Below are 22359 nucleotides of genomic sequence, written 5' to 3'. Positions count from 1 at the left end.
AATTGTTACATGTTGCCCTAAATTCTTTTTCTACGAATACTTTTTTTGAAGTGGGAAAGTATTATACAGACTATTTTCATAACTTACCATTATCCCACCTAACAGTATATCTTGGGATATTTCCTTTGAATCTCTAAGTATTTTATTTAAACCTTTACTATGGCACTTCTTATAGGTACCTTATGATGATACGTATAGTTGCTTTACAGATTATAAACTTTCTATGTAGGTCTTATTCACTATCAAGTCTTTGCTGTGCCTACGCACCCAGACAGGTACGTGCCTAGCTCATAGTAGGAGCTCTCCATATTCATATTTGTTTCATTAAATTAGGTTAACCCCTTTTGAATCAAAGTATATTGGGTTAAGCAGGCCTTTTTTTTTTTTAAACATCTTTATTGGTGTATAATTGCTTTACGATGCTGTGTTAGTTTCTGCTTTGTAACAAAGTGAATCATCTATACATATACATATATCCCCATATCTCCTCCCTCCCACCCTCCCTAGCCCACCCCTCTAGGTGGTCACAAAGCACCGAGATGATCTCCCTGTGCTATGCGGCTGCTTCCCACTACCTATTTTACATTTGGTAGTGTACATATGTCCATGCCACTCTCTCACTTCGTCCCAGCTTACCCTTCCCATTCCCCATGTCCTCAAGTCCATTCCCTACATCTGCATCTTTATTCCTGTCCTGCCTATAGGTTCTTCAGAACATTTATTTATTTATTTTTTTAGATTCCATATATATGGGTTAGCGTATGGTATTTTATTTTTCTCGTTCTGACTTACTTCACTCTGTACGACAGACTCCAGGTCCATCCACCTCACTACAAATAATTCAATTTCGTTTCTTTTTATGGCTGAGTAATATTCCATTGTATATATGTGCCACATCTTCTTTATCCATTCATCTGTCGATGGACACTTAGGTTGCTTCCACGTCCTGCTATTGTAAACAGTACTGCAATGAACATTGTGGTACATGACTCTTTTTGAATTATGGTTTTCTTAGGATATATGCCCAGTAGTGGGATTGCTGGGTCGTATGGTAGATCTATTTTTAGTTTTTTAAGGAACCTCCATACTGTTCTTCATAGTGGCTGTATCAATTTACATTCCCACCAACAGTGCAACAGGGTTCCCTTTTCTCCACAACCTCTCCAGGATTTATTGTTTGTAGATTTTTTGATGATGGCCATTCTGACTGGTGTGAGGTGATACCTCATTTTAGTTTTGATTTGCATTTCTCTAATGATTAATGACGCTGAGCATCCTTTCATGTGTTTGTTGGCGATCTGTATATCTTCTTGGGAGAAATGTATATTTAGGTCTTCTGCCCATTTTTGGATTGGGTTGTTTGTTTTTTTGATATTGAGCTGCATGAGCTGCTTGTAAATTTTGGAGATTAATCCTTTGTCAGTTGCTTCATTTGCAAATACCTTCTCTCATTCTGAGGGTGGTCTTTTCGTTTTGTTTATGCTTTCCTTTGCTGTGCAAAGGCTTTTAAGTTTCATTAGGTCCCATTTGTTTATTTTTGTTTTTATTTTCATTTCTCTAGGACATGGATCAAAAAGATCTTGCTGTGATTTATGTCATAGAGTGTTCTGCCTATGTTTTCCTGTAACAGTATTATAGTGGCTGGCCTTACATGTAGGTCTTTAATCCATCTGGAGTTTATTTTTGTATATGGTGTTAGGGAGTGTTCTAATTTCATTCTTTTACATGTACCTGTCCGGTTTTCCCAGCACCACTTCTTGAAGAGCCTGTCTTTTCTCCATTGTATATTCTTGCCTCCTTTATCAAAAATAAGGTGACCATATGTATGTGGGTTTATCTCTGGGCTTCCTATACTGTTTCATTGATCTGTATTTCTATTTTTGTGCCAGTACCATACTGTCTTCATTACTGTAGCTTTGTATTATAGTCTGAAGTCCAGGAGCTTGATTCTTCCAGCTCTGTTTTTCTTTCTCAAGATTGCTTTGGCTACTCGGGGTCTTCTGTGTTTCCATACAAATTGTGAAATTCGTTCCAGTTCTGTGAAAAATGCCATTGGTAGTTTGATAAGGATTGCACTGAATCTGTAGATTGTGTTGGGTAGAATAGTCATTTTCACAGTGTGATTCTTCCAATCCAAGAATATGGTGTATCTCTCCATCTATTTCTATCAACTTTAATTTCTTTCATCAGTGTCTTATAGTTTTCTGCATGCAGGTCTTTGTCTCCTTAGGTAGGTGTATTCCTATGTATTCTATTCTTTTTGTTGCAGTGGTAAATGGGAGTGTTTCCTTAATTTCTCTTCAGATTTTCATCATTAGTGCATAGGAATGCAAGAGATTTCTGTGCATTAATTTTGTAGCCTGCTACTCTACCAAATTCATTGATTAGTTCTACTAGTTTTCTGGTAGCATCTTTAGGATTCTCTATGTATAGTATCATGTTATCTGTGAACAGTGTCAGCTTTACTTCTTCTTTTCCAAGTTGGATTCCTTTTACTTCTTTTTCTTCTCTGATTGCTGTGGCTAAAACTTCCAAAACTATGTTGAATAAGAGTGGTGAGAGTGGACAACCTTCTCTTGTTCCTGATCTTAGAGGAAATGGTTTCAGTTTTTCACCATAGAGAACGATGTTGGCTGTGGATTTGTCATATATGACCTTTATTATGTTGAGGTAAGTTCCCTCTACGCCTACTTTCTGGAGGGTTTTATCATAAATGGGTGTTGAATTTTGTCCAAAGGTTTTTCTGCCTCTATTGAGAGGATCGTATGGTTTTTCTCCTTCAATTTGTTAATATGGTTTATCACATTGATAGTTTGCATATATTGAAGAACCCTTGCATTCCTGGGGTAAACCCCACTTGATCATGCTGTATGATCCTTTTCATGTGCTACTGGATTCTGTTTGCTAGCATCTTGTTGAGAATTTTTGGATCTATGTTCATCAGTGACATTGGCCTGTAGTTTTCTTTCTTGTGACATCTTTGATTTTGGTATCAGGGTGATGATGGCCTCATAGAATGAGCTTGAGAGTGTTCCTCCCTCTGCTATATTTTGGAAGAGTTTGAGAACAGGTGTTAGCTCTTCTCTAAATGTTTGATAGAATTCACCTGTGAAGCCATCTGGTCCTGGGCTTTTGTTTGTTGGGAGATTTTTAATCACAGTCTTAATTTCAGTGCTTGTGATTGATCTGTGTATATTTCCTATTTCTTCCTGGTTCAGTCTGGGAAGGTTGTGCTTTTCTTAGAATTTGTCCATTTCTTCCAGGCTGTCATTTTATTAGCATACAGTTGCTTGTAGTAATCTCTCATGATCCTTTGTATTTCTGCAGTGTCAGCTGTTACCTCTCCTTTTTCATTTCTAATTCTATTCGAGTCTTCTCCCTTTTTTTCTTGATGAGTCTGGCTAATGGTCTGTCAATTTTGTTTATCTTCTCAAAGAACCAGTTTTTAGTTTTACTGATCTTTGCTATTGTTTCCTTCATTTCTTTTTCACTTATTTCTGATCTGGTCTTTATGATTTCTTTCCTTCTGCTAACTTTTGGGTTTTTTTGTTCTTCTTTCTCTAATTGCTTTAGGTGTAAGGTTAGGTTGTTTATTTGAGATGTTTCTTGTTTCTAGAGGTAGGATTGTATTGCTATAAATTTCCCTCTTAGAACTGCTTTTGCTGCTTCCCATAGGTTTTAGCTCATCGTGTTTTCATTGTCATTTGTTTCTAGGTATTTTTTAATTTCCTTTTTGATTTCTTCAGTGATGTCTTGATTATTTAGTAGTGTATTGTTTAGCCTCCATGTGTTGGTATTTTTTACAGAATTTTTCCTGCAATTGATACCTAGTCTCATAGCATTGTGGTCGGAAAAGATACTTGATGTGATTTCAATTTTCTTAAATTCACCAAGGCTTGATTTGTGACCCAAGATATGATCTATCCTGGAGAATGTTCCATGAGCACTTGAGAAGAAAGTGTATTCTGTTGTTTTCGGATGGAATGTCTTATAAATATCAATTAAGTCCATCTTGTTTAATATATCATTTAAAGCTTGTGTTTTCTTATTGATTTTCATTTTGGGTGATCTGTCCACTGGTGAAATTGGGGTGTTAAAGTCCCCTACTATAATTGTGTTACTGTCAATTTCCCCTTTTTATGTCTGTTAGCATTTGCCTTGTGTATTGAGGTGCTCCTATGTTGGACGCATAAATATTTACAATTGTTATATCTTCTTCTTGTATTGATGCCTTGATCATTATGTACTGTCCTTCTGTGTCTCTTGTAATAGTCTTTGTTTTAAAGTCTATTTTGTCTCATATGAGAATTGCTAATGCAGCTTTCTTTTGATTTCCATTTGCATGGAATATCTTTTTCCATCCCTTCACTTTCAGTCTGTATGTGTCCCTAGGTCTGAAGTGGGTCTCTTGTAGACAACATATATACAGGTCTTGTTTTTTGGATCCATTCAGTTAGTCTATGTCTTTTGGTTGGAGCATTTAATCCATTTATATTTAAGGTGGTTATCAATATGTATTTTCCTTTACCATATTCTTAATTGTTTGAGTTTGTTATTGTAGGTCTTTTCCTTCCCTTGTGTTTCCTGCCTAGAGAAGTTCCTTTAGCATTTGTCGTAAAGCTGGTTTGGTGGTGCTGAATTTTCTTAGCTTTTGCTTGCCTGTAAAGATTTTAATTTCTCTGTCGAATCTGAATGAGATCTCTCTGGGTAGACTAATCTTGGTTGTAGGGTTTTCCCTTTCATCACTTTAAATATGTGCTGCCACTCCCTTGTGGCTTGCAGAGTTTCTGCTGAAAGATCAGTTGTTAACCTTATGGGGATTCCCTTGTATCTTACTTGTTGCTTTTCCCTTGCTGCTTTTAATATTTTTTCTTTGTATTTAATTGTTGATAGCTTGATTAATATGTGTCTTGGTGTGTTTCCCCTTGGATTTATCCTGTATGGGACTCTCTGAGCTTCCTGGACTTGACTATTTCTTTCCCATATTAGGGAAGTTTTCAACTATAATCTCTTCAAATATTTTCTCAGTCCCTTTCTTTTTCTCTTCTTCTTCTGGGACCCCTATAATTCGAATGTTGGTGCATTTAATGTTGTCCCAGAGGTCTCTGAGACTGTCCTCCATTCTTTTCATTCTTTTTTCTTTATTCTGCTCTGTGGTAGTTATTTCCACTACTTTATCTTCCAGGTCACTTATCCATTCTTCAGCCTCAGTTATTCTGCTACTGATTCCTTCTAGAAAATTTTAAATTTCATTTTATTGTGTTGCTCATCAGTGTTTGTTTGCTCTTTAGTTCTTCTAGGTCCTTGTTAAAGGTTTCCTGTATTTTCTCCATTCTATTTCCAAGATTTTGGATCATCTTTACTATCATTACTCTGAATTCTTTTTCTGGTAGACTGCCTATTTCCTCTTCATTTTTTTGGTCTGGTGGGTTTTTACCTTGCTCCTTCATCTGCTGCGTGTTTCTCTGTCTTCTCATTTTGCTTAACTTACTGTGTTTGGGGTCTCCTTTTCATAGGCTGCAGATTCGTAGTTCCTGTTGTTTTGACGTCTGCCCCCAGTGGCTAAGGTTGGTTCAGTGGGTTGTGTAGGCTTCCTGGTGGAGGGGACTGGTGCCTGTATTCTGGTGGATAAGGTTGGATCTTGTCTTTCTGGTGGGCAGAACCGCGAGGGACCCCTATAATTCAAATGTTGGTGCGTTTAGTGTCCCAGAGGTCTCTGAGACTGTCTTCAATTCTTTTCATTCTTTTTTCTTTATTCTGCTCTGCAGTAGTTATTTGCACTATTTTATCTTCCAGGTCACTTCTCTGTTCTTCTACCTCAGTTATTCTGCTATTGTTTCCTTCTAGAGAATATTTAATTTCATTTATTGTGTTGTTCATCATTGTTTGTTCTTTAGTTCTTCTAGGTCCTTGTTAAATGTTTCTTGTATCTTCTCCATTCTATTTCCAAGATTTTGGATCATCTCTACTATCATTACTATGAATTCCTTTTCAGTTAGACTTCCTATTTCCTCTTCATTTGTTTGGTCTGGTGGGTTTTTACCTTGCTCCTTCATCTGCTGCGTATTCCTCTGTATTCTCATTTTGCTTAACTTAGTGTGTTCTGGGTCTCCTTTTCATAGGCTGCAGATTCATAGTTCCTGTTGTTTTTGGTGTCTGCCTGCAGTGGGTAAGGTTAGTTCAGTGGGTTGTGTAGGCTTCCAGGTGGAGGGGATTGGTATCTGTGCCCTGGTGGATGAGGCGATCTGGATCTTGTCTTTCTGGTGGGCAGGACCGCATCCAGTAGTGTGTTTTGGGGTGTCTGTGACCTTACAATGATTTTAGGCAGCCTCTCTGCTAATGGGTGGGGTTGTGTTCCTGTCTTGCTAGTTGCTTGGCATAGGGTGTCCAGCACTATAGCTTGTTAGTCGTTGAGTGGAGCTGGGTCTTAGGATTGAGATGGAGATCTCTGGGAGAGCTTTCTCTGTTTGATATTACGTAGAGCCACGAGGTCTCTGATAGACCAATGTCCTGAACTCAGCTCTCCCACCTCAGAGGCACAGGCCTGACACCTGGCCGGAGCACCAAGACCCTGTCAGCCACATGGCTCAGAAGAAAAGGGAGAAAAATAAAAAGAAAGAAAAAATAATACTAAAATAAAATAAAATAAAGTTATAAAAATAAAACTATTTTTTAAATTATTAAAAATAAAAAAAATTTAAAAGTAAGAAAAAAAAAAGAAAGGAAGAAGAGAGCAACCAAACCAAAAAGATCCACCAATGATAACAAGCGCTCAAAACTATCCAAAAAAAAAAGCAGACAGACAGAACCCTAGGACAAATGGTAAAAGCAAAGCTATACAGACAAAATCACACAAAGAAGCATACACATACACACTCACAAAAAAGAGAAACAGGAAAAAAATATACATATATCTCTATGTAAAAAAAAAAAATGGAACAGAGCAACCAAATCAATAAACAAATCTACCAATAACCATAAACTCTAAATACTAAGCAAGATAAACATAAAACCAGAAACAAATTAGATGCAGAAAACAAACCCCCAAGCCTACAGCTGATCCCAAAATCCACCACCTCAATTTTGGGATGATTCGTTGTCTATTCAGGTACTCCACAGATGCAGGGTACATCAAGTTGATTGTGGAGATTAAATCCACTGCTCCTGAGGTTGCACAGAGAAATTTCCCTTTCTCTTCTTTGTTCGCACAGCTCCTGGGGTTCAGCTTTGGATTTGGCCCCTCCTCTGCATGTAGGTCTCCTGAGGGCGTCTGTTCTTTGCTCAGAAAGGACGGGGTTAAAATAACAGCTGATTAGGGGGCTCTGGCTCACTCAGGCCGGTGGGGCAGAGAGGCATATGGAATGTGGGCCAAGCCTGCGGCGGCAGAGGCCAGCATGACATTGCAACAGCCTGACCTGTGCTGTGTGTTCTCCCGGGGAAGCTGTCCCTGGATCATGGGACCCTGGCAGTGGCGGGCTGCACAGGCTCCCAGGAGGGGAGGTGTGGATAGTGACCTGTGCTTGCACACAGTCTTCTTGGTGGCGGCAGCAGCAGCCTTAGCGTTTCATGCCCGTCTCTGGGGTCCGTGCTGACAGCCACGGCTCGCGCTCATCTCTGTAGCTCATTTAGGCAGTGCTCTGAATCCCCTCTCCTCGCGCACCCTGAAACAACGGTCTCTTGCCTCTTAGGCAGGTCCAGACCTTTTCCCAGACTCCCTCCTGGCTAGCTGTGCACACTAGCCCCCTTCAGACTGTGTTCACGCTGCCAACCCCAGTCCTCTCCCTGGGATCTGACCTCCGAAACCCGAAACCAGAGCCTCAGCTCCCAGCCCCCGCCCGCCCCGGTGGTTGAGCAGACAAGCCTCTCGGGCTGGTGAGTGCTGGTCGGCATCGATCCTCTGTGCGGGAATCTCTCCACTTTGCCCTCCACACCCCTGTTGCTGCGCTCTCCTCGGTGGCTCCAAAGCTCTCCCCCCTCACCCACCGCCCATCTCCGCCAGTGAAGGGGCTTCCTAGTGTGTGGAAACATTTCCTCCTTCACAGCTCCCTCCCAGAGGTGCAGGTCCTGTCCCTATTCTTTTGTCTCTATATTTTCTTTTTTCTTTTGCCCTACCCAGGTCCATGGGGAGTTTCTTGCCTTTTGGGAAGTCTGAGGTCTTCTGCCAGCGTTCAGTAGGTGTTCTGTAGGAGTTGTTCCACATGTAGATGTATTTCTGATGTATCTGTGGGGAGGAAGGTGATCTCCACGTCTTACTCCTCCACCATCTTGAAGGTCTCTCGTAAGCAGGCCTTTTGGAAGGTGAACCTAACCTAGCAGTTAATCATCTTTAAAATATATGTCCTGTAAGCTTCCAAGTTTCAAACTACCTTATAAATGAATTTTGGGAACAAAACCCATGTGTAAACTGGAGGGAGGGGTGGGGGTGTTGAGTTTAGAAATAATCAGTATGAAAATGAGAACATCTGTAAGCACTAGTAACTTTCACAGCCTATCAGTTCCACGTTATAAACAGAAACAATAGACTTTTTTTTACTGTGCCTCTACCACACTCAAAGCTCTGTGCCCAACACCCAAGGGGGGAATTTTATCCTCAAGCTCACAAACCTACTTACTGTACAACATCACTGAGCTCTATAGCTTAGCAGCCTTGAGAAAACAGTACATATTATAGCTGATTCATAGGAAAATATATTCTAAACACCTACTGAAAATCCTAGAAAACATAGAAAACATCTCCCCTTGACCTGGTCTTGCAGACTATTCCTTGCTGTGGTATCCAGCATGTCAGCATGTCATGTGTTCTACAGTGTTCAGTATCTACAGAATTCATCATCATCATTATCATCACGATACAGCACCCATTTATGGAGGGCCTACTCCATGCCAGGCATACAGTAACTCTAATCTTCAAAATAATGCTAAAGGTAGGTATTATCATCCACATTTTACAAATGAAGATATAAAGTCAAAGAGACTTAACAACTTGCCTATGGTCACATGACATGCAGTATTAGAACTGGAATTGTACCTTACATCTGACTGATGCCAAAACCCATCCTCTTTCCTCTAAAACTTGAGTCCCATTCCAGCCCAGCTCCTTAGACTTCTTTTTTGGCATCCCCTATAGAAGGGGATTTGGTTACTGAAAAGATGGACAGACACTGGAAAACAATCTTAACTGTAAATATTCTCAAGGTACTAATGTAAATTAATGTCCAACCAGAAAGACCATAAGAATAAATGTACAAACAAATAAATTTTCTTTAAAAGTCCTAGATCCAGGAGTAAAAATATGTATTAAAGAAAAAAATCATATGGCCAACTTACATACAGTATTAGACCAAGAGTTGACTCCTCATTTCCCAAACTTCAGCAGACACAACAATACCTCCCGCTTTCTGCTACTAAAACAGCTACTAGAGGACAAAGAGTAAATACACATTTTAAGTAACCCAAATTGCTCTAGTATATCTAGTAAATTGTTTCTGTCTGTGAATTTTTCCAAAAGGGAATTTTATGTTGAATAATATTTTTAAAAGAACAAAACAGCTTCAGTTTTAAAAAGCTATTCTGGTGTGGTAGGTCCCATCTCACATCACTCACCAGTGTTTGTCAAAGAGCACTGGCATTTTGGGCAGGGCAATTTCTTGTTGTTTGGAACTGCCCTAAGCATTGAAAAACAGTTAGCAGCCCTGGCTCGTGCCCACTAAATGCCAGTGCACGCCCCCCTCCCCACTCTGAGATAACCAAACATGGCCTTACATGTTTCCAAATTCCCACAGAGACGCAATGTTCTCCCACTGAGAGACACTGATTGCTAGACTCTTTCCGCATTCTACTTCCAGGCTGCTAGAGACTTTCTACAATGTTTATTTATGTAATTCTGCCACAGCTGTTTACTCAACCTTTCTGAAAGTGCTTGTTTATAGTTTCTTACTTCACCCCAAAAGTTGTCTTTAAAAATAACACAATTGTTTCATGTTTACCTGAATAAGATTTTTTAAGCTATTTTTTAAGTCCAAAAAGCTAATTTTGTGACTACATAATAATACAATACTATATAATTACTGGAGACAAAAATAAAAGTTAAAATGCTTTAGAATCACAGTATCCTAAAATGTAAGAAATGGAAGGGAATGGGAGTTCATCTCTTCCAGGGGCTATGTGAGTCTGATGTAAAACAAAACCAAAAAAGTTGTGGATATGTGCATTTTTCCGGTTAGGGAGTTGGACATTTTTATATCAAGTACTCAAAAAGTTCATGATCCAAAAGAAGTTAAGAACCAGTGATCTGTTTCCTGGCAAAGCAAATGAGACCCAAAGTGGGTAAGTGAAGTGACAAGATCAAGAATGTATACTACTGGGTCTTGCTACGACAAACATGTAAAGTGAACTCCTAGAAATGGCCAGACTCGTCAAAGGGGTAAAAAATTCCACAAGACCATTCACCGCCTACTATGCAACAACTAAGTTCCTAAATAAAGCATGTTGTTTATAATAGTCACACATTAGGGGAGGAGGTTATTTTAAAGTGAAAGCTCTTGGAATAAATATCCCTAATTTGTTTGTTTTCAAGTTTGGTTTTCTGATTATGTATTGATAATATCTTCCTAGAGCGTATCTATACCTTTAAATGTTACTGTTACAACAGCAATAAATTCGATTCTCAAAAATTTTTTAAAAACCTATATTTGAAAAATTTAGATTACCCAAGAAATAATTTTCTGATCAGGGAAGAAGTCTCTGGTATAAAGATACCATTTAAAAGACAATATCTCAATAGATCCTCAACAATAATCCTAGTAAGTAGGCAGGTGTTTTTAATCCTTAATCTTTTTATTTTACAAAAATAACTTTCTGAGATTATAAAACTGTTGCCGGGTAGTACCAGGACTAGCTCCAAGCACTCTGACTCCATGTCCAGAGTGTTTCCCATTTCACAACTGCCTTTTCTACAAACACCATACAGAAACAATTTAAATGCCACAAAAGAAACAGTTTTTAAAGCCATGTTGATAAACTACTGTTAATACCAAAATAACACTTTTTTTTTCCAAAAACTGACAAACAAGAAACTTCCACAGAACATGAAAAATTCTACCTTGAGCCCTGACCTACAATTTCTATAAAGTACGTTACTGAACAAAAAGAAAAATAGTTCAAATAGTTTGGATAGATAATAACAAATCATCAAAACTGGAAAAACGTTATTCCCAGTCTATGGCTTCCTGTCAATGGATTATTATTACCTTCAGGTAAATAAAATAAGTGATTCTCAGCTTTGCGGATGAAAATCGAAGTTTACATTTGCCACTGAAACAACTTCCAGGCAACAGGCATTTGAAAACAAGCATACAAACAAAATCTCCCTAAGAACTGATTAAGTACCAATTGTATTTTAACAATTGCAACACCCCAAAAACCATACAAGATCATTTCTCTTTAAAGGAAGAGCAGTCACAGAAGTATGTTTACTCCCTCAGATTACCTGTCTCTTCAGGTGCTTAGATCAGAAAGGCTACTAAATAATAAAATTAAATTACTACCTCACATCTTTTTTATCCTATGCTCTTGTAATTAGAATGGCATTCTCAAAATAGAATAAGCATTACAGTTAGGAAAAACACACTTAAGTCAATGAAACTCTCCTTAAATAAAAGCACACAAATGTGAATCGTAGGCTATGGACGCTAAAAACTTTTAGGAAGAAAAACATGTTTGCCTTGAAGACCCTGCAACTCATCTTTCCTGTCAACATTAAAACCCAAACACAGAAACCATTAAGCAAGCAACATTTGCATCCCATTATTGCTTTTAAATGACCAATCTCAGTCCCTAAAAAGGTTACTCCATCGTTTGAGAATAATTTTCTGATAACAATGAAAACAAGCTCTGTCATTAAATTTCTCAATTGCATTTTATCCTTTCCTTTTCAGTCCACCACACGTAAAAGTAACAGTTGTCAGTTTAAAAAGAATCAACCTCTTTACCAAATAAATGTACATGATTCACAGCTTCGTCACTTTATATCAGGTATGTACTGAGAACTATAACAAAACACACTACTCAACCTAATGTCCAGAGAAAGAATAAAAGGAGGAAACAGGAAGAGTACGGGGCTATTCTCTGGGGAGCCCTTATTAGTGGGGGCATCCCTTCATTCATTTTTCACTCAATGGTTCCCTATCAGGGCCAAACCCCAAAGTTGGAAGATACAACCTAGCCTCTGCCAGACTGCCTTCATTCCTCCTGCACCCAAGACAGGAGCTTGTCTCCCCCCCCCCGCCCCCCCCCCCCCCACAATCCTCAGCTCCATTGCAATAGTGATCCCGGCCAGTCTCGGTGCCCCAGCTGTCAAGACTACTCATTCCTTCTTGAAGCATTTTCTCAATAACCCTACAAAACAGTCAGCTCTTCCTAGTCATATTTCCCTAGACTATCTAGCTAACGCCATACTTCACTAACTTTCTGCCAATGCTAACTGGACATGGGTCACTATCACTTAAGTTTTACCCACACTGCTTTCCTCTACCAGATTGCCAATCCCCACTGACCAACCCTAAAATCCAAGAAACTATCACCAACCGACTTCTAGGTCCTGAAAAGAGTAATCTTTGTCTTTACCATACACCTACTCCAGAGGTTTCCAATTCCAATCCAAAATGCCGAAGTCCCACTCCTCAACCCAATATCAACATACCTTTTGGCGGATTCTAAGCATTCTACAATACCTACCTTTTCGGATCCTTCCCCCTCCCAAGCCTGAGTCTGGTCTCCCTGGCTACGAGCCTGCCGAGTCCTGACAGCTCTATGCTTGACAGCCCGCCGACCTCCACCCCAGCAGATCTCCGGGGTCGCCCTTCCCGCCGTCCTCCAGCCTTCTTTCCGCTCGGACACTCTTCCACTGACCGGGGAGCCTCGGCCTCTCCTAGACCCTCTCCCCGACCCAGGTGTCCCCTTCCGGATCTCGCCGACCCTTCTCCAGGTTAAGCAGAGCCCCTCGCCCTTCAGGCCCCATCTGTGGTCCTGGCTCCTCGTACTTGCCAGCAGGGTTCCCAGGCTGCAAAAACGCAAGCGGTTCCTCTTCCCGAGGGCCACCACCTTCCTCAGGCCCCTTCCCTCAGCACCAAGTCCACCGCGCTTCCCCGGGGAATCCCAACTCACCCCCGCCTCCGCCATCTTCTGGGACCGGCCCCCACGCCCCTCCGCCGCTTCCTCCTCCCCTCCCACAACTCCTCCCGAGCTCCACTGCGCCTGTGCGGCCGACGCGGTTACGCTCGGACGATCGGGGCAGAACAACTTCCGGTTCCCACCGGCGCCAGGTAGTGGGCCCGCGAGCCGGGGCAAAAGAACTTCCGGTCTCCGCGAGGGTAGCGGCCGGCTGTAGGCGTGGACTGTCGAGTGGTGAAAGGCTGGTAGATCCGCTGTTGTTTGCTGACCGGGCAGTCGTCGTTTTTACTGGTACATTTATTAATGAAAATTGAAGGAGAAATTAAATTTGCAACAAAATGCATCAAAGCAAGTATTTGTATGGCTTTCTTGTTTTCTCTAATGTTTCCTAAAGGTTTTAAATTTGTCTCGTGTAGATTTTCACAGTACCAGTAAAAAAAGGGATGTGGGTGGATTATACTGAATGGAGGAGGAATTTTAAAAAGAAAGGAGAAGAGCACCCAGAAAAGAACCCAGAAAAGAGACAATAACTTCAAAATGTCCTGACATCATTGTTCTCTTTAAAGCAACATGAGTCCTGTTCATCCAGGTCTTGCCTCCTCTAAGCCAGCTTTTTCAAACACTTCAAAATTGCCTTCAATGAAATCCTTATGGAAGATTTTAGCCTGGAGAGACCTTTGTTTTAGTTTAAGTATTTACTGATTGCAAGAAGGGATAAGACCTAAAAAGCAAGAACTGTGTGGCCCCCAGTTCCTAAGGTTCTTCCATCCAACGCAGTCATTCCTACTTCAGTATGAGGTAGAATACAAAGTCCTCAGGAGAAATACAGAGAGCCACTGTCTTCTGATTAAGTTTGGGAACAGTTTTTATGCATGATAACGAGGCAGATATGATGAAGCTGTGCATTCTCTGGGAGCTCAGAGATGGAAAAACATGAAATAGATGGTGGAGCCTGGAGCGTAGACAGATGTATTGAGACATGAGATCTGAATGTCACACTCATGAATTTGGACTAGATATTTGTTATTATCATGGAAACATGAAAATCACAAATTACTTGATGCCAGAGTATAAATTGATGAAGAACGCTGAGAAATCAGAATAACTTTGGGTTACTTTGAAGCTGGTGTAATATGGCTGAGAGAACACTGGTGAAGGATTGAAACCTGGCGCTGTGACAGCAAGTGCATAATCATGTCCAATAAATTGATTTCTCTAGGCTTTTTTGTTCCCATTTGTAAAATGAAGGATTGGTCTAGATTATTTCTAAGGTTCTCTTCATAGGCTAAAGTATCAATGATTTGCTAATTCTGTGACTTCAGAAAAGTTTTTTCCATTAACCTTACATGTTGTTTGGTTTCCCAACTGAGTGGGAATAAAGGTAAACTAGAAAACAAAAACCTTTTTACTTAGCTAACACAAACACCCACAAAAGTTTATTTGCCTTGTTGAAGTGAGATATTTTTAGACTAACATTAATGATTGTCCAAGGGTTGATGACTAAGCCTCTAAGAACCTTGAACTTGGAAGCCTTTCCCGAATTAAAAGCATCTGGAGTTTTCCTAGTCAGTACCTAGAACCCAAAACACTAGAGACTCTAGTACTAGTTTTGGTGGTGTTTTGATGTAGGAATACATACAGTTGTGGGACACAAAAAGTCAAGGATTTTTGCCTTTTTGAGATTACAGGATGGATCATTTGTTAATCCATTCATCCCTCAACAACTATCACCTGAACGTCATGCACATCCCAGGCACTTGGCACTGGACCTCAGGAAGAAAAAACCTTTTCTGCCTTGTGAAGTTTGCAGTACAGTTGGGGAAACACACAGTAAATCGTTAAATTAGTGTATAATTTCAAATGGAGACAAGTGCTACAAAGATGATGAACATCTCCATACTGTGAAAGGGGACTGGGTATGACTTCAGGTGTGACTTGAAGATAGAGATCTTCTAAGAGCAGGGTGAAGAGCAAGTGTGAAGGCACTAAAGCTGCAAAATCTTGGTACATTCCAGAAACTGAAAGGAAGGGAAAGCAGCTGGTGGGTAGCCATTGAGAAGGAGGTTACATATCGAGGTTGTGTGTTAATTTCATGACTTACTATGTGCCAGGCACTATGCTAAATTCCATTTCATTTCACATGCTCAAAACCCCTTCAAAACAGTTACTATATAGTAGATGAGAAATTAAGGCTAAGAGCAGCGATTCTCACAGTGGCTGCATTTTAAGATCACCTGTGGATCTATTACAATTTCTAGTGCCTGAGCATCACCCTCCATATATTCTGATTTGATTGGACTGAAGAGGGGGCCTTGGCCCTTTTAATAAATCCCTTGTGTAATCCTAATATGAAGCCAGAGTTGAGAATCACTGTCTTAGAGTTAATTTGCCCAGGGTCACTTGGCAACTAAGTGGCAGAGGAGAGAAATTAAACCTAGATCTGTCTGATTCTACAACCTGTGCTTTTAGCTACTCACTAGTGCCCTGTCAACATTCAACGACATGTAGCACCAGTTGCATGCTAAAAACTTTGTAAAACACTGAGAAATAAAAATGAACAAGGCAGAGCCCTTGCCTTCATTGAATTCACAGCCTTTTAAGGCAGAAGTCTCAGTAAATGAAGCTAGGCCAGCTCATGTAGGCAGAAGCAAGTCAACTGAGGACTGTCATTGAGATCAGATATGTTCTTCCTATTTTAAGCTAGATTGGCACTGAAGGTAACTGGTGCATCAGGGAATCTACGTAGGCAGCTATTGCAATCATCATCTGAGAGATGGTACAAGCCTGAACTAAGGCAATGGTGAGGTTCAAAGAGAATTGGCAGGACTTGCCGACCACTGACATGAGGGTGAGGAAAAGAAAGAAGTGGAAGATGACTTCAGAGTTTTGAGTTTGATGGACAGAGTGGAAGTGAACACCACTGATCTAGAACAAGAACACAGGAATTGAATCTGGGGTTGAACGAGTTTGAAATACTTGTTGAGCATTTAGGTAAAAATGTCGAATAGAGTACTGGAAATGTGCATCTGGAATTCAAGTGAGCAAACGGATAGAAATAGAGATCTGGAATCCTTGACCTCCAGGTGGTAGTTGAAGGCATGCCTTGCATAGTGTGTATGCTGTGTATGGAAGTTTTTTAAAAAGACAATAGAGATCAAGAGGAAAAAAATCCACAAAACCTGACCTTGCTGTATTTGAATAGTTCAATAAAGCTATTTTTATCTGCAGTGATATTAAACCCAGTCAACTCATGATTATCTATGATGAGATTTTAATACTTTCCAGACCTTCCCTGGGCACACAGCAAATTTAACAGATGATGCATAACCATGGAATGCAAACCAATTTAAATATTGGCTAAATATTTAAGAATGCTATATGATGCATTCGGAACTGTAACAGAAATATCCTACAACAGTGTTTTCACACATAAATAATTTGTATGTAACCCTAGTTTTGACTTCAATCATTTTGATGATATTACTCAAACCTACAAAAATTATAATGTTCTAAACATAAAACTAGGTAGAAGATCCTTAGGCTTAACTCCTACTTCTATAAACCAAAACATTTGCAAAATAAATATGAACAAAAGCATAAACTAAGTAAGCTTCAAATTACAGTAATGTGAAAGGTGTTTTTTGAAACTGAAGCATTTCAATGAAGACTGAAGTAGTTGCTACAGAATGAATTATTTTGAGATAAAACGTGCTCTTATTACTGTTTATCACGTGATGGCCCAATTCTTTCACTACTTCTCTTTATTCAACCTTTATTTGTACAGTCTACCCTACCATTATTTGGCCTTCATTTAGAGCAAATGATCATTTAAATCCATCTCTGTTGTTTTTTAATCAATGTAAGACAATTAGAATCCAATCTTAAGAGAAATCATGTAGCAATGCTCTGCTAGAACGTGTTTATCAACATGATTCACAACATGCTTGTATTAATATTTGAAGGATATCATGTAATTAAAATCACATCATTTAAAAATTCTCCAGTAAATTTATGGACCACTGAGAATGTACTCATGTCCTCTAAAGATCTGCAAATGCTACTTTGAAAAAAGCTATCATAGGTTATCCAGAGTTTTTGCTTATTTATGCCTTGTAAAATTCCTTAGCATAACTCTCCAATTCCCAAAATGTATTCCTTAGAATTAATATTAACAGGAATTTGTGGAGAAAAATAGGATTCTGTGCTCATATTTAGTAAGCATTGGATTAGAAAAAATTAAACAGATATTGTCAATATGGGAATTTTGAGACCCTGTAATATTCCAGGACACAATTTGTTCCATGAAGCATTTGTTTTTTCCCCCCTTTGGAGCATCTCACAGAGCTAGTGGTTGGCTATGTTTACATCCTGTCAAACATCCCCCTCTAATATGTTTAGGGGAAGTTGAAGTAATGAAGTTGCATTTTACAGTGAAAGCTGTTTATAAAATCCTCTGTCATCAATCAATCCATAATCATCTACGTAGAAAGCAGGCTCTTAGGGCATATGGCACACTTGTCAGTGCCTAGGGTGGTGCCTCGTTTGTATTGTAATACGAGTTCAATAAATATTTGTTGGGTTAATTAAAAGTTTGTTGTGTGTGTGTTATTTGTTTTATGTCAATAGTGGTTGCTACTATTTTGGTTTCATGCACTACGTAGCATCTGGAGAGAAGACTGTGATCAGAAAACTATTTTTATATTATATAACAAGTGTTTATCCTGAAGGAGCAGAAAGAAATTTGTCTTAGAATCTGTACTGTCTAATACAGCAGGCACTAGACACATGCATCTATTTAAATTAATCAAAATAAAATAAAAATTCAGGTCCTCAGTTACACTAGCCACATCTCAAGAGTGCAATAACCCACGTGATGGACAGAGCGGATTATAGGACACTTCTATCATCACATGAAGTTTTACTGGGAAGCACTGATTAGATGATTTATGTAAATTTAAGTGCCTCAAAATACTGACAAGGTAAGAAAAAAAATCAAGAAATAGAGGCAAAATCATTATCCACCAATTTGTCCATCTAAAATTTATCGGTTCTTTTAGCATGTTGGAGACAGAATTATGTAATGCAGAGGAGCCCAGTGGTTTTAGTTTTACTTTAGGAAAAAGTTTGAGTTATGTCATTCTAAGCTTTCAGACTTGGCACCAGCCTCTTCCAGAGGGACGTGCCAATTTCAGAAGGCAGTTTGGTTTCTCAGCAAGAATCATGAGTAGGTGACCTGTAGAAAGTCTATATAGCACATTAACGTGGGCCAGGTTATAAAGAAAAAGCCTCCCGCTGGAAACGGTGTTTGTTGGAATGTATTTTAAGTAGGACCTTGAAAGCGTCAAACATCCGAAAAGACGAAGCGGGATTAACAGGCTAAAATCTAAGGGGAAATGGGACCCCAGGAAAGTAAGCAGAGCAAGGAAGCCACTCTTGCCCTGAAATTATTTGCTGATTGGGAAAAACTGAAATTCTGTTTTGTCAGACTTTTCAGACAAGAGACAATGTGACATCTTGGCTGCGAACTTTTGGCGTCAGAGACCTCAAATTGAAAAGGCAGGACCCCAAAGAACAGCACCTTGGACCATGTGAAGTAATCCCACACCCCACCCACAGGCGGAAATGAGCAGTGGGAAATTCAAAGGTACGAAATAAGTACCTGTGGAAATGTAGCCAGAAGCTGGCGTTCAGGCAAATTTGCATTCCAAATTCACTCCACCCCAGTGAATACAAAAACTTCCTGTCTTTAGTTTTGTTTAAAGTGGTCTTAGAACGATAGGGTCCAAAATGCCTGTGAACTGAACCCTTCTAAATGTTCTTCCAGTCTTTTCCAAATACCAAGCCCACATCTAATACATCTAGAAGTTTCTTTAGTAACACTCGCCTTAACCAAGTATCCAGAGCTTTCAACTTATTTGTCATAGGAAACAAAAACCACCCTTTTCATATTTTCATTTCATCAGATTACAAATTTTGTATTACTTTATGTAATTTCAACAACACAACTGATAACAATCACAATGAACTCTTGGTGGACACACAGCCTAATTGCTGGGGCCACAAGAGCTTGCGGCAGCGGCAGCCGGCCGCGGGAATGCAGGAGGCTCTGCCAGGGAAAGCGGGCTTTTCCTCTACTCTGAGTGCAGGCTCTTCTTTTTTTTTTTTATTTTATTGAAGTACAGTTGATTGACAGTACTGTGTTAGTTTCTTCTGGACAGCAAAGTGACTCAGTTACATACGTATATCTATTCTTTTTCATATTCTTTTCCATTATGTTTTATCCCAGGATATTGCATAGAGTTCCCTGTGCTCTACTGGAGGACCTTGTTGTGTATCCATCCTCTATATACTAGTGTGCACCTGCTCATCCCACACTCTCACTCCTTCCCTCCCCTACCCTCCTCCCCACACCCCAGCCAAAAGTCTGTTCTCTTTGTGAGACTGTTTCAGGATCTTCTTACATCCTTTGTCAGTGCTGGGAGGAGACCTGGAGGCTCACAGAGGGAAAGGACTTGCCCAGGGTTTATTATTAGTTGGGTCAGAAGAGCAATCAGATCTTTGACTCCTAATCCTGTGCTCTTTTTTTATTTTTAAATAGAATTCATCTTGATCTCAGGACCATGCTTTACATCTTTTAGATCATGTAAAAGACATTTTTTCTACTCTATTAGCTTAACAGACTCTGAGACAGTAATAGATAATTCTTGGTGTATTTGTAGGTAAAGCTTTTATACATTTTCTTAATAATATGCCCAGAATACTCAATATAAGTTATTTATCATTTCATAACTCTGTACACTGAGATCACCCACTATTCGATAATAGTTACAAATGTGAGGTGATATCATAATAGGGATGCTTATCTTCTTGCATGTAAACTCATTAAATGTCTACTGCAATTACTGACCTTAGCTTAACTGTAATTTTTTTTTAAATTGGTGGCTAGCTCTATACCACATTCAAACAAACTGGAAGAAAAGAGGAATGACAGAGGTGCTTATAAATTAATCTAGTCACAAACTGGCAAACTAACCTGAATTCTCATGCTTGCACTGCTTCAATCCGTGATGATTAGTGATGTGATGATCAATGCTGGCTACAGAAAAAAAAAAAAAATGTGGTCAAAGAGGGGGGCAGGATGGGGAACAGTACAGGTTGAACCTCCAATATTCTGAAAGAAGAGGGCAATGAGAAGGGTATTCACCATTTAGTACTGGCCTTGGTGTAACCCTTTCAGGGCGTTTTTCGGGTCTGCTAGGAAGCAGTGATGACTAAAGTCAATAGATTGACTTTAGTCAATGTATATAAAGTCAAATGGTCCCTGTAAGGCTTGGTATGTATCATCAGGCAACAAATAAACTAAACAAAGCCCAAACAAGGTCACCATGGATGAGCAAGCAAATGCAAAATACAACTCTGAGACAAAGTCACTGAGGTATAAAACATCAGGGTGAGAAGACAACTGGAAAGATTATAGACTATAAACTATTTGTCAGAGAGGCAATGATAGAGACCAAGAAAAAAGAGGCGACACTAGCTATTAATTATTACAAGGGCCCATACAATTTGAGGTCAAAAAACATAACAAGGTGCTTTCTAAGGGATTTCTCTCCTGCTAATTCACCACACTGTCGTTTCAGCTCTGCAACACTCCTTCATTCAAACTGAATCACACATGAGGGACTTATACAGCTTTCACTCTTCCGAAGGCAATATGTGTATTCTAAGCTCTTATTGAACTTAAGCTAGGCTCACAGTTGTCTAAAAGTGTATATTGCTTTTATAAGGGGCTGAAAAATGTAGCAGAGAATTTCCTCTGACTTGCCAGTTATATATATATATATAAAAGCAGAGGATTTTCACTGATAACAGATGGAGGACACAAATGATTAAATAGTTGAAAATTTCCCAAAAGATATATGGATAAGGTAGGTGATGTAATAGACATAAAACACACCTATAGAAATTCAAGGGCTTGAATTTAGATTTCTTTTGGGATTTAGATTTCCCCAAAACAGGAACTATCAAAATAATTTTCCATAGAAAAAAATTATTTGAAACGATTTTCAATTCAAAGGGGAAAGGGAGGAGAGGGATAAATTAGGAGTATGGGATTAACAGATACAAAGTACTATACATAAAATAGATAAGCAACAAGGATTTACTGTATAGCACAGGGAACTATATTTACCATCTTGTAATAACCTATAATTGAAAATAATCTGAAAAAAAATATATATATATAACTGAATCACTTTCTGTACACCTGAAACTAACACAATGTGATAAATCAACTATACTTTGATAAATTGTTTTAATTTTAAAAATCAGGGCTTCCCTGGTGGCGCAGTGGTTGAGGGTCCACCTGCCGATGCAGGGGACACGGGTTCGTGCCCCGGTCCGGGACGATCCCACATGCTGCGGAGCGGCTGGGCCCGTGAGCTATGGCCGCTGAGCCTGCGTGTCTGGAGCCTGTGCTCCGCAACGGGAGAGGGCACAACAGTGAGAGGCCCGCGTACCGCAAAAAAATAAAAAATAAATAAAATTAAAAATAAAATTAAATTTAGTTCCTTTGGAATTTGAGAAGCACTGCTTTTTTCTTAAGGCTAGGAATTAATGCTTTAATAATGATGACAGAAAATTAAAAGAACTTAAGACTTTTCAGAAACAGAGCTTAGATTCATAAAATTAATTTTAGTATGACAGAACCATCAGTAGAAAAGACATTCCAAACTGAGAAATAGTATATGTTGCTCAGTGATGGCCTGGAGAGTCCTGGTGATGCTTAATATTCTCAGAGGGTTTATTGGACACCTTAGCTCCAGTAGATCTCATAGCTCCTCTGTGATTTTAAAGATTGGTCCTCTGCTAGAGCTCAGTTTTCTTTGAGGAAGCCTGCACTAGTGGAAAAGCGTGAGCACTCTTTAGAAGGAGGCATATCTACATTCTGGTCTCTGCTCTATATCACCAGCTGGGTATTCTTTGGCCAGTTGCTTGACTTCTCTGAGCCTCCATTTCCTCAACATTAAAGCACTGGCTTGGCCCAAAAGTTCGTTTGGATTTTTCCATAAGACGGTACGGAAAACCCGAACAAACTTTTTGGCCAACGCAATACTTCCTGTTGTCAGGAATATATCTGATAAAGTCATAAAAGATCCTAGTTTTGTGGGTATTATAATTAATGACATT

The 22359-nt window shown here is 39.4% G+C and overlaps 1 protein-coding gene across 6 annotated transcripts in view; it reads right to left on the bottom strand.

The window, feature by feature from the left end:
• The window catches only part of INSIG2 (insulin induced gene 2), a 33471-nt gene extending 20249 nt beyond the window's left edge, over positions 1-13222 (bottom strand). Inside the window, exon 1 of one of the 6 annotated variants that reach the window (XM_060016932.1) lies at positions 13165-13222. The gene's annotated coding sequence lies outside the window, so the exon portion shown is untranslated. Of the gene's footprint in view, positions 1-7076; positions 8472-9327; positions 9351-12735 lie in introns of those variants that run through there. The other 5 variants (XM_060016934.1, XM_060016933.1, XM_060016929.1 and 2 more) reach the window with 5 other exon arrangements.
• Positions 13223-22359: the final 9137 nt, after the last annotated feature.

Source organism: Delphinus delphis, chromosome 7, assembly GCF_949987515.2.
Source record: "Delphinus delphis chromosome 7, mDelDel1.2, whole genome shotgun sequence".
Classification (NCBI taxonomy): domain Eukaryota; kingdom Metazoa; phylum Chordata; class Mammalia; order Artiodactyla; family Delphinidae; genus Delphinus; species Delphinus delphis.
This window is presented reverse-complemented; position numbering and strand designations above follow the sequence as displayed.